Source organism: Pinus tabuliformis, chromosome 3_2, assembly GCF_031772625.1.
Source record: "Pinus tabuliformis cultivar Carrire ecotype Pingquan chromosome 3_2, CPIR1, whole genome shotgun sequence".
NCBI lineage: Eukaryota > Viridiplantae > Streptophyta > Pinopsida > Pinales > Pinaceae > Pinus > Pinus tabuliformis.
Window position 1 is genome coordinate 412,571,530 of NC_142302.1, and position 12,710 is coordinate 412,584,239.

General features: G+C 38.3%; 1 pseudogene; it reads right to left on the minus strand.

Moving 5' to 3' along the window:
* Positions 1-202: 202 nt before the first annotated feature.
* LOC149181127 (uncharacterized) overlaps positions 203-12,710 on the minus strand; it is a 122,069-nt pseudogene continuing 109,561 nt past the window's right edge.

Consider the following 12,710-nt stretch of genomic DNA (forward strand, 5'->3'; position numbering starts at 1 on the left):
CCCCAGGTGACAGGAGTTCACACCGCGACCGTCGCCGCGAGCCCCGAGCGCTAAACCTGACAGTTGGCCCTGCCCAAGGGCAGTGGCCCCATCATCTGTTCCCAGGAGGGCCCCAAGTGTTGTATCCCGGGTCTGCAAGCGCGTCAGGTCACAGAGATTGCTGGTCCCAGGCTAGGGTTTCTGGACCGCCATGGTCGCCGCCTCAGAGCTCCCTGAAGAAATGCAATTCTCCTACACACTGCAATTGTTCCTTCAACGACTTGTTTTTCTTTCTTGATTTCTTCAACTCTTCAAGGGAACTGATGAGTTCTCCTTCAAGGTCTACCACTCCTTCCTCTTCTTCCTCTTCAAAGTCCGTAAGACCCTGTTTCTTGGATTCTGATTTGAGGGCCATAAGCATATACTTATTTGACTCATTTTCTGATTCTGGCTACAAGTATTTATTAACTTTCATTAATGATTTTTCCAGATGCACTTGGGTATACTTCTCAAAACTCAAGAGTGAAGTATTTAACATGTTCTTGGCCTTTAATGCCTTTGTTGAAAAACAATATGGACATCAAATTCTTAAGCTAAGATCTGATCATGGCGGAGAATATGTTAACAACAAATTCATCAACTTTTGCACTGAGAATGGAATTGAAATGCAACAAATTTTTCCATATACTCCATAAAAAAATGGTGTAGCTGAAAGGAACAATCGTACCTTAAAGTAAATGGCTAATTGTATGCTTCAATCTAAAGGACTTAGTCTTAGTTTTTGGGTAGAAGCAATTAACTGTGCAAATTACATAGTAAATCACACTCCTACTAAGGTTTTAAAGAACACCACTCCAGAAGAAGCATGGAGCATGGAGCTCAATTAAACCAAATGTAAGTCACTTCGTGTTTTTGGAAGTGAAGCATGGACCCCTATTCCAGATGAGTTACATAAAGCTTTAGAACCTAAGAGTGAAAAATGTATTTTTGTTGGATATTTTGAAGATGTCAAAGGATATAGACTTATTCCACTTAAGTCCAAAAATGTTATCAATAGTAGAGATGTAAAGTTTGCTGAAAATATATCAGCTTACGAGCCTAGTACGGTGGATGTGCTACCTCTCTCTATCCCTTCTACTTCTGAAAATATTTCTTCTTTAGATGATGGCAGCAAGGATGACAATCCTCCCCCACCTTCTCAAGATCCTCCTTCAGTTCCTCAGCTTCCAAAATGGGTCTGTGCTACTCAGGGTGTAGCAGGTGCTCTTGTTAGTGATCCTATAGATCAACGTCGCACACATTCTCAATTTGATAGAGCCTCTTCTTTACTAGCTCAAGCTTCAACGAATTATGATCCTGACACCTTTGCAGAAGCTTCAGGCCATCCAGATTGGGATGCAGCTATGAATGAAGAATATCGTTCATTATTGGCAAATGATACATGGGAGCTTGTTCCTCTTCCAAAGGGACTAAAACTTGTTAGATGCAAATGGGTTTATAGAACCAAGTATGGCCCAGAAGAAAAAGTTGAGAAACATAAAGCTTGTCTTGTTGCTAAGGGTTTTTTTACAAGTTTAAGGCATTGACTATACTGAAACCTTTTCCCTTGTTGCCAAAATGAACTCTATCTGCCTTGTTATTTCCCTTGCTTCCTCTTTCAAATGGGAAGTCCATCAGTTCGATGTTAAATCTGCCTTCTTGCATGAAGAAATATATATGGAACAACCTACTGGCTTTATACAAATAGACTCCATCCTTTTATGTCAACTTATGAAATCCCTTTATGGTCTCAAGCAAACCCCTCGAGCTTGGTATGCCAAAATGGATAGCTTTCCTTTAGAAATTGGCTTTTCTAGTTGTCACTCTGACAATACTGTCTACAACAAGAACGTGGGAAAGTCTCTTATCATTCTTGTTATTTATGTTGATGATCTTATCCTTACTGGTAGTGATCCCAACCTTATAAACCATGTGAAGTCCAACCTTAAAAAGAAGTTTGAAATGACAAACTTAGGACATTTGCATTATTTTCTTAGTCTTCAAGTCTTGCAATCCAAGGAAGGTATTTCCCTTTCCCAATCCAAGTATGCCTGTGATCTTCTACACCATTTTCACATGGAAGACTATAAGCCAACCCCTTCTCCCTTTCAATCTGGATCTAAAATTTCACTCACTTTTACTTCCCTTGAAGTTGATGCTACCTTATACCGTCAACTTGTAGGAAAACTTTTGTATCTAACCCATACTTGTCCTGACCTTTCCTTTGTTGTTGGCATTATTGCTCGGTTTATACAAAACCCACATGAAAGTCATTGGAAAGCAGCTAAAAGAATACTTCATTATGTTTGAGGTACAATTCAGTTTGGGATTCATTACAGTGCAGAAGCATCTCCTCTATTGGTTGGTTTCACTGATTCCGATTAGGCTGGTGATCCTGATGATCGGAAGCCTACTACAGGTTATGTGTTAACTCTTGGTTCAGGACCTATTACATGGGATTGCAAGAAACAAAGTGCCATTTCTCTTTCTTCAGAAGAAGCAGAATATCATGGTGTCGTAGAAGCTAGTAAAGAGGCCTCGTGGCTTCGTCAGATCCTATAAGATTTTGGCTTTCAGCAGCAGCATCCGAATACACTTTGGTGTAATAATCAAAGTGCCATTCAACTATGCAAAGATCCAGTCCAACATCAACGCAACAAGCACATTGAATTGCACATGCACTTCATCAAAAAGCTCATTCATGACCATGTTCTTGAGGTGTAATATTGTTCAACAGATGATCAAGTTGCAGACATATTTACAAAGTCTCCCACAGAGGAGAAGTTTACTAAACTTCAATTTATGGTTGGAGTTCAGGAAGTTGTCACTAAGGGGGGATAGGCTCTAGTGCCTCCTTCCTTCTCCTATTGTGTCATATTTGTACATCCTTCAATCCTATCCCAAGTTGTTCTTAAGGGGGGATGTTAGGATATTCCGACACATAGGAAATAGTTAAGTATAACTTGGTCTAGTGTAGAGTTAGGTAAAGTTTGTTTCTTTACTATGTACTTTTGTAACTTACAATCTGACGGTCATGATATGTTCTAGACATGAAGTGATCCGATGATTCATTCTCTCCTCGGTATTACCGACACTTGATCCATGGCTTAACACCCGATTAGTTAAAAACCATATAGCAAGCTTACGTTTGGTGTTGGATACTTGCCGATGACACCAAATTGCATTGAATCTTAAAAAGTGAACCTTCCTCGTCCCCTTTGGAAACCTGCTCATCCATGTGATCTGCAAACAAGGCCTGATGGTGGACCCTGTGAAGATTGTCATTATTCTCAATCTAGAAGTGCCACAAAGTGTCAAACAACTATGCACTACTTTGGGGCACACTGGTTACTATAGAAAGTTTATCAAGAGATATGCAAAAATAACAGTGCCAATGGAAAAATTATTGAAAAAGGATGCTACATATTGTTGGAATGATGATTGTAGGAAAATTTTGGATGTTCTTAAGGAGAAAATGGCATCCGCTCCCATCCTGGTCTTCCCAAAATGGGACGTAGAATTTCATGTACATGTTGATGTGTCGTGTATTGCGCTGGGAGCAGTACTTACATAGGAAGGCACGAAGGGCGTGGATCACCCGATCGTGTTTGGGAGCCGATGACTGTCCAATGCTGAAAAGAATTATTCTATTACTGAGAGTGAAGGATTGGCAATGGTATACGCACTCCAGAAATACCAACACTACTTACTTGGTGGGCACTTCAAGATGTATACCGATCATTCCACATTAAAATACATGGTGAAAAAGCATGTGTTGGGGGGGCGCATATGCAGATGGTTGTTACTATTTCAAGAATATGACTTTGAGGTCATTGTAAAGCTGGGATTCCTAAATGCAGGACCGGATCACTTATCACGAATTGAGATAGGCAAGGAGCCAACAAATATGGAAGAAGGACTAGCTGATGCACAGCTCTTTGCAGTGGACGTCGTGGATGGCCACTTCAAAGATATAATCCATTTTTTAACTAAAGGGACTGCGCCAAAGGAATATTCAGTCTAGCAGAAGAAGGAATTCATGGTGTGCGCAACAGACTTTTCTGTCATCATGGGGCACCTCTACAAAATGGGAAACGATGAGATATTGAAAAGATATGTACCTGAATTTCAACGAGGATAGATCCTCATGGAAGCACATGGGGGGGTTGTAGGAGGACACTATGTAGGCCACACGATAGCATAGAAGATTGTTCATGCTGAGCTATGGTGGCCAACCCTACATCAAGATTTGAAAGCACACTGTCGGGCCTGTGACATATGTCAAAGGACTGGGAAACCATCACGAAGGGATGAGATGCCACTCAATCCATAGATGATGTTGCGGGCATTCGAAAAATGGGCAATCGACTTTGTGGGACCAATCAAACCTCAGGGGAAGATGGGTGCACGCTACATCATCACCGTGACAAAATACCTGACTCGATGGGCAGAAGCATAGCCGGTTAAGGACTTCACAGCCACTACAACTACGAAATTTTTGTTCGACAACGTGTTGACACGGTTTGGTTTCCTGAAAATTTTAATGAGTGATCACGGAACGCACTTCCTGAATGAAACCATCAACACACTCACCGAGGATTTCTAGGTGTATCATCAGCAAAGTACACCATACCATCCGCAAGCTAATGGGACAGTAAAATCATTCAACAAAATTCTATAAACCACACCGACCAAAGTATGCAACGCACAACGAAATGACTGGGACCTGCGAATACTTGCCGTATTATGGGCATACATAACCACGTGCAAAAAATTGACAGGTCAGACACCTTTCAGGTTAGTCTATGGCACAGAAGCATTCATGCCAATGGAATACATCGTACCCAATTTGCAGCAACAATTACAGGCATGTCAGACCGCAAAGCCTAGAAGAGAGACTTGCGCAATTGGAAGAACTTGAGGAAGAACAATTTTTGGCAGGATTCCATCAGTAGGCACAGAAATAGCACGAGAAAGCCTAGCACAATCGCCATATCAAGTTGCGCACATTAAAGGTAAATGATTTAGTGTTTCCGTATGACAACAAGTTCAAAACATTTCCTGCAAAGTTCAGAATGCATTGGTTGGGACCATATGTGGTAAAAGAGGTCACAGACAGAGGCAGGGTCTAGCTAGTCAAACTTAATGGAGAACCCTTCCCCGGAAGAGTAAATGGCAGTCGCCTGAAGCCCTACACGGATGGGCCGACTATCTGACTAACCGACCAAAGCATAGTCTTCATGACCCAAGAAGTCGGAAAAAGGTGCGGGACTATAAACATAGGTACTAGAAGTCGACACCAAACTAGAGAATTAAGTCAGAAGAAGATGATTCAGAAGCAGAAATGGAGCAGATCCAATAGACGGTAGAGCAGTGCGCTGCGGACCTGCGCACAACACAAACAAAGTTGGAAGAACTTCGTGCAAAGATCACCGCACCAGCAGAGTGACTCGAGGATGAGTTACAATGATTGTGTTAGGGGCCTGTTGGGTAGCAGATCCCCCCATAGCATGTTTTGGGGCTTGAAGCCCAAATTTTGGTAAAGTGTAATGTAAAGGCCCCGCAAAATGTGGGCACAAAGCGTGAGAGTCTAGGGTTGTCTGCCCTAAGATGTAATTTAATGTAAAGTGTGTCAGCCTACTGATGGTCCATGGACAATGGGATTGTATAAAGAGAGTGAGGCTCTAAGTGTAAAGTCAGTCTTAGTTTTGAGAAGTATCAGATAGATGCAAAGGCATGGTTAGAAGATAGAAGTAAATCTAAAGCGTATTCGGTCGTAGTAGTAGGAAGAGGCTCTGCAGCTGAGTGCGCAGAGGTCTAGTAGAGTTTGCAGCTGAGTGCGTGGACCCTTGCAGCTGAGTGTGCAGGGCAGAGTTAGGTCTATAACAGAACTTGAGTATTAATAAAGATAAGATTGATTCAAAATATTATGCATCTGTTTGTAGATCTATATTTCTATGTTCTAGTTATCTTTATGCATTTATATTGTTTTCAAATACTCGCACTAATTTAGCAATCAAATAAGTAATAAGAATATTGGGCCCGCACAAACTAAGTAAGCACTAACATAATAGCACAATAAGGATGGGATTGGAATAATACAAAGGTGCGCATGAGTTATGAAGGATAGAAAGCTGGGTGGGAGCAGCGTAGCACGCAGATTAGGTTCGCGAACCTACAAAACCTTCATCAAGACATCCCTAGGGTGCGGAAACTTGGTTCCAACACTCTCCCATACTACTTCGAGTGAGACCTTTGTCCACGCTCCGCGGACTGTTTCCAAAAGGGCCAGTGGTACCGGGATTTTCTTGGCTAAACTCACTGCTAAACCTGTGTCAGGCCCCACGTAGCCAACAATTGTGGTGAATGATGTAAATTATGTTTTTAAAATGTATTGTAAAGTGGAAGTCCAAAGGACATGTATGGAATATGAAGAGTCATATAAAGTTGAAAAGTTATAGGAAGTAAAACAAACATGAGAGTAGATGAAGAGTCATAAGGAAGGTGAAGCATCACTTCCTCATTGTTATATATACATCCTCATTGTAAGATAAGGAAATTTTCACCTTGGTTCCTCCCGCAAAGCATTAGAGAGACAAACTAGTTCTTTTGAGGAGTAAGGAGTGGCTCCAACACTCCACTATTGGAGATAGAGATGTTCATTGTATACATGTGTCATGGAAATTTAATGTCTCAACCTCATTGTATACAAACTAGTACATGTTTTCCATTACCAGTATTAAACCCTAGGGAACATCCACGTTCCAACTTTACAGGGTTAGTCAAACCCTAGAGGACATCCATATACTCACACCACAGGGTTCATTCCAAGACATGATGCTATATGGTATTACTCCATGAGTGATGGAGCCTGATACTGAAAAGGAACCTCTTCTTATGAGTAACTAGGCCAAAACTTTAAAAGGAACATACTCTTTCGAGTAGCCTCTACTAGACTATTCTTCCTAATTCTAACCACAATACTTGACACAAGGATAATATCCATAATTTAGGTCATGGTAATTGAAACAAGAAGAATGTCTATCCACCAGATAATTCTTCATAATTCCAGTCAATATAATATTGCAACACCTCAAACCATAGTATCATGTAGATAAATTCATAAACATTACAAAGAAAATGTCTAGCCTGTTAGGGAGCCAATCAACTGCTCACACTCAAATTGTTCATCATGGAAATACAGTCCATCATTCCAAACTTATATTGGCAAAACATTTAGAGAAACAAGGACCTAGGGTTTGGCCTGATTTTGCCAACAAATATGGTCATCATAGTACCTGACCCGAGGTGAGCCAAAACTATGAAAATAGATGATGAATCTAAATTAAAATTTTGAAAATTACGATTGCAATGATATATTTTACACCATTAACATTTGATTATCTTGCGCGACTACATAATAAATAAGACATGAATTCATAAAAGATACACAAAGACACCATAACAGAGACAAAATATTTTAAAAAGGGGCCATACAATCATTGAGTTAAGCAATACAAAAATTTCCCTGAACTCCTTTCTTTATTAATATTGCCAGCCATTACATCGAGGATCAGAAAAATTGGTGCAACCTTCTCATATCAAATACTACACCAAATTCTAAAATACATGAATCAAAACTTCTGCATAGATTCATAATTATACATGCAAGTATTATCAACGATGGATAACGTATGGATTGAAGTTTCTATCTATGGAAAAGATTGCTCGATTTTTTCCTATATATCTCCTTTTATAGGCTCACTCACTTGATTTGGTCCATGGAGAGGTTGCTTGATCTTGCTTTTGATTTGGTCCTCTTTGACGAAATGTTGGTGCCTTTTTCCTTGTCCTATTGATCCTTTCAAAATTAACCCTACTTTCTTGATTCTTCGGGCGCACTTTCCTATTTTCTGGTTGCCCAGGTCCTAATAATTAATTTTTTGTCACATTCAGATTTATGATGGCCTACTTCTGGTGGATTTATTCATTTGTCCTCCGCAACAGTTCTGCAAACCTATTTTCCATATTTATCCCAAAAATTGAAGGTACCAATAGGCCCCGAACATAATCTATTGACTCACCTTCACGTCAATTTTTTGGTGGTGTATTTTATCCTTTCTTTGTCCATGCTTCCTTGCTTGCAACTGTTTCTACTTCAAATGAAGGAAACAACTCTAGTACTGTCTTCAAAACATCATCTTTAAAATTGGTATAAGCAGAAACAACAACATTCCATGTTTCAAACATGGTAGAAACGTGACCCAAAAGCTGTGCAATGGTCTCGGAATTAGGTTTGGAAAGATGAGACTAGATAATTTCTTGAAATTGTTCCTCAACATTCATAATGAAAACCTGCAAGGTGATAAAGTGATGCTACACAATTGGACAAAGGTCACGAAAAACTCACTTGGTGAACTGTAAATCATCTTCTCTCTAATTGGTATGGGCATCTAACTCATTTGTTTGCACCAAGAGTTATTTTTTCTATGCCAAATAAGAGGTGCTTATATCCTGAGCAAAGGTCTTCTTGACATTCTTTTGAAGTGGATAAACAGGTTGATTTTTCCATGAAAGAACACCACTCATGAGAATCATACATAAATTGCAAAATGTGACTTTTTGACTACTAATGCAATAATGATATCTTGAATAATATTCTCACGGTACTCGGTAGCCATATTTGGGAGTGCTTGAGAAATTTTACTGACAATGTCCTATAATTCTTAATTGTGTGTAACAAACTTCAAGAAAGCCGCATCAACAAAGTCACAATGTTCAACATGGGAACATGTGACAAAGTATTCAAGACGTTCATTGAAAAATTCGGTAAGGGTCAGCCACATGGACTGAACTTTGGCATTCATATTTTAAATATGTTGATCCAACTAGGATTTATCCATCCACAACTCATCACGCTCGCTTGCAACCATAGTGAGTTACTATTGATACTGATCGCATGTGGCAAAAAGGTCTGTACAACGTGATTCTGCATGGACCAGGTGGTCTTCAAGTTGTGTAGCAGAGGCACAAATAAACTGAAAGAGTTGTGGAATATACCATGTATGAAGCTCATCTCCTATGAGGGTATCTGATAGTGGAAACCTATCCTGCACTAGTTGGCCATTGGAAACTGATTTGTTTTACTGGCCCTAGGGAGAATATTCCCACTCTTGGTTATGCTCTTTGCATATATCTTGGTGAAGATTTAGCATGATGGGTGTTGTAAGAAGAGGAACGAAGTCATGGTACTATGAAAAGAGGGAAAGGACTTTTTGCAGTTCTTAGGGTAACTAATGAAGGTAGAAACCTGCTTAGTGGAGAGAATTGAACTATGTCAGAATGAGGGAACAGTAAAAGTGGGAACAAATGACTCAAGAACTGATGATAGCAGAGGTGGAATAGTGGAAGCAAACAAAATAGGGATTTCGTAAGTGACAACAGCTGGGTCAATGTCCATTGTGGTAGTTTCATCAAAACCCATATCAAAATCGGGTCGGTCAAAAAAGGTTTCTTCAAAGGTTTTTGGCGATGCATTAGGGGAAGAATGTGGTGAAGGGGGTTGCTCTTTAGTGATGGGCATGACGGGCTCTGTGGTGGCTGCAGTACCCTTGTTTTTTAGATCGATGAGGCTAGACATAGTTGGTTTTATGGGGTTTGCGAGGGGAAAGTTGGGCGGGGTTGGTAAATGGAGGAAGAGTAGAAAAAATGGTTGGTAGGGCAATAAAAATAGGTGTAATAACATGAATAGTAGTAACTCTCTAGATTAGGGAACCTACCTTCATCCAAGTTGTATGTGTTGGAGAGATACATTCTTGGACCTTCTTTAGTAGCAACTGGAGACCTTCATCAGTGTCAGTAGACTATTTTCAAGAGGAAGACGAGGCATCCTCAACAAAATCCTTTGAGCACATAACATCAAATGAATATAGAGCCTCACCTTCCTACTGCATAGCTATTATGCCAGGCCATAAAAGGAACTCATTATTGAAGGCATTCTCATTAAGATAGAATGAAAACTTTTGCATGGATAAAGTTGCTTGACTGATGGTGATTGACCAAATATAATAGTTGTTATGACTAATCCAAAAAAAAAAATTATGAGAATAACAGGCCATTAGTGGAAGGGGAACTCATGAGACATTGTGGGTGACAACGACCATTTTTGTGTACCAGTGTTCAAAGGAAATCTCATTAAAGTCACGATTCATTGGATCTTCAGTGTTGTGCCAGGGGACATAAGCATAAGTGAACAACTAATCATTAACAACATGTGCCATATATATTCCTCTAGGCAAGTGTTGGGGCAAAGTGATTACTTGTCATTTAATTTGTTAACCTGGGGGTTTTGTAAAATTGTGAAGCATGCATGCACTATATGTGCTAGAAATTGTCTTTCAGTTTAGATCAATCTAACTACAAAATAACGAAAACCAATTCATCTAATCTATGAAACCAAATAATGAAAATGAAATTCAACTAACCTATGAAATAAAAAACAACTAATGTATACTTAGTTACTCCAGCATTCAATTATGAAGTGTTACCTTCTTCAGATCATGTGTAAGCAACTATTTATACTTTAACTTCTAATGTCCTAGAAAAGCAAGTAAAGTGTGCAAAAAATAACTCTGTAATTGCATGTATTAAATATTCAACCATTCAATCTCGAAATATTATTAAATCAATTTCTTAGAATTATCTTTAGGAATATCAATTAATGAAATTAAATGAGGATCTTAAAAGCAAATATAAGCACGAAAAAGTAAAGCTCAATGATTGCATAGGTTGAACATTCAATCACCCAACTTGAAGTCACCTTCTTGGCCTAATATTTTATTCAATTAGACAATGAATTGATAGTTTGATCTAAGAAAGTAAATAACATAACATGAAAGGAATCTAAATAAATATGAGCTCTTGCATGAAACTTAATCCAATTGGAAAATACATTAATCTTTCCTGTTGAAATGTTTTTATAAAATCAAAGATTACACGGTCATTCTAAAACTAATAATAAGAAAGCAAATGGACTTCAATCTATAAAAGCAATTAAATCCCACACATTTTAGCTAGTTGATCTAAAAGTGTGAGAGATGGTAAATCGAGATGTTCCATATGTAAGAAAAAACAAGTCAAAATCAAGGAACATTCATGAGTAAGGTGCCACAATCTAATTCTGTATTCAAAGCTTGAGCATAACTCCAATTTTACACATGAAAATGATAGGAAAAAACTTCCCTTATTTATACAAAAAGATGAGAAGCTATCTCATTAATGAGAGTCCATGAATCTCAGCCCATATCTCTAGAGTTACAATCAAAATAGGAAATGATAAGACACATGTCTTCTTAGAGCTTCAATATAAATAGGAAATAAGACACATGTCCTCATGATCCCATGATTTTCTCCACTCAAATTCGAATTTGGTTTTGGGAGGCCACATAAGGGTATTTTAGAAGCTTCCTTTTGACCTACACATGTCAACAATCTCATCCCACTTGTTAGGTATAAGCATATGCACATTATTTTCTATTTTTTAACCATAAATTCACTTAAAAATGTTAAGAATTAATAAAGTTTGGAAAAACATAAATGTGACCCAATAATGATAATGGTAAGGTAAATGTAATGAAATGGAGGTGAATGTAATGAAATAGAGGTGGAGTGAAGGTGACAACATGGAAATATAAGTGAAAATGTAATGGAAGTGAATGACAAATTCAAGCCCCAACATACCCCCCAACTTAAGCTATTGCATGTCCTCATGTAATCTATTACATTAATTCTTTTTTATCCTTGAGCTTTGGGTTAACTATACATGATATCATTTGATAACTTCATACTTTTGCAAAATCTTCTAATTGAATTGCAACATGGTTGGTTCTTGTGTTACAACCATATTTTGTTGTTGCATTCATTTTTGATCTTTGAACTTTGCATAATGATAATTTGATTATTGTTGCAAAGTATATCTTTATTGGATTGCATTTAGTTGGTTCTTATGTGACAACCATGATTGTGTTTGTATCCAATGATTTTTTTAGTACTTTGGAAAAGCCTTTGTATGCTCATAACAAAAATGTAATAGTTAATATCTTTTGAAAGTATGTCGGCTTTTTAATGTGATATGAATATGGAAAAATATGAATATTAATGTCTCCCCCCCAACTGATGATATTGGAAATTTTATGAGATGAGGAATAGAAATGTTTTTTTTCCAAAAATTATCATTCTAGTTTGTCAAGGAATTTTATGGTAAAAAGTTAGAAAATGACATACCTTAACTTACCCTTTAGAAATGAATGAGCTGCATGTGTGGTGGCTGCAAAATTCTGATCATAATCTTCTTCAAGTGGTTGGACAAGTCATGGAGAAAAGAGTCAAGATGACTTTTTATTTACTTTTATCAAAACTTGCTGAATCTGTTGTGGAATAGAGCTAATTCTGCTACTGCCATTTGATTTTGCAGCTGTTATTTGATTCTACATATGTCATCTGATTCTACAGTTTCTGTCTGATTCCACAACTGCCATCAGGTTCTGCAGCTACTGTTTGATTCCATAGCTTCCATCTGGTTATATAGCTACATATATTCTACATTTGCTCCAAAATGCTAAAAATGATAGTCTTCATGTCTTCAAAACTCATTGGAACAATTCCTTCTATGTGAATAAATGTTCTGAAGTCGA